Genomic DNA, 569 nt, shown 5'->3' with positions numbered 1-569 from the left:
TGTGTGTGGGTGTGTGTGTGTGTGTCTGTGTGTGAGTGTGTGTGTGTCTGTGGGTGAGTGTGCATGTGTTTCTGCGTGTCTGTGTGTCTATGTGTGTATGTGTGTGTGCACGCGCGTGTGTTTATGTGTGCATGTGTGTGTGTGTGTTTGGGTGTGGGTGCGTGCGTGCATGAGTCTGTGTGTATGTCACTGTGTATGTGTCTGTGTGTGTGTGTCTGTGGGTGAGTGTGTGTGCGTTTCTGTGTGTCTACTTATGTCTGTGTGTGCATGCATGTGTGTGTGTTAGTGTGCATGTGCATGTTTGCATGAGTGTGTGTCTGTTTGTGTGTCTGTGTGTGTGTGTGTGTCTGTGTATTTAGGTCTGTGTGTGTGTCTGTGTGTGTGTGTCTGTGGGTGAGTGTGTGTGCGTTTCTGTGTGTCTACTTGTGTCTGTGTGTGGATGCATGTGTGTGTGTGTGTTAGTGTGCATGTGCATGTTTGCATGAGTGTGTGTCTGTTTGTGTGTGTGTGTGTGTGTGTGTATGTGTGTGTGTGCATGTGTGTGTGTTTGGGTGTGGGTGCGTGTGTGC

Source organism: Rhincodon typus, chromosome 37, assembly GCF_021869965.1.
Source record: "Rhincodon typus isolate 14 chromosome 37, sRhiTyp1.1, whole genome shotgun sequence".
NCBI classification, from domain to species: Eukaryota; Metazoa; Chordata; class Chondrichthyes; order Orectolobiformes; family Rhincodontidae; genus Rhincodon; species Rhincodon typus.
This window is presented reverse-complemented; position numbering follows the sequence as displayed.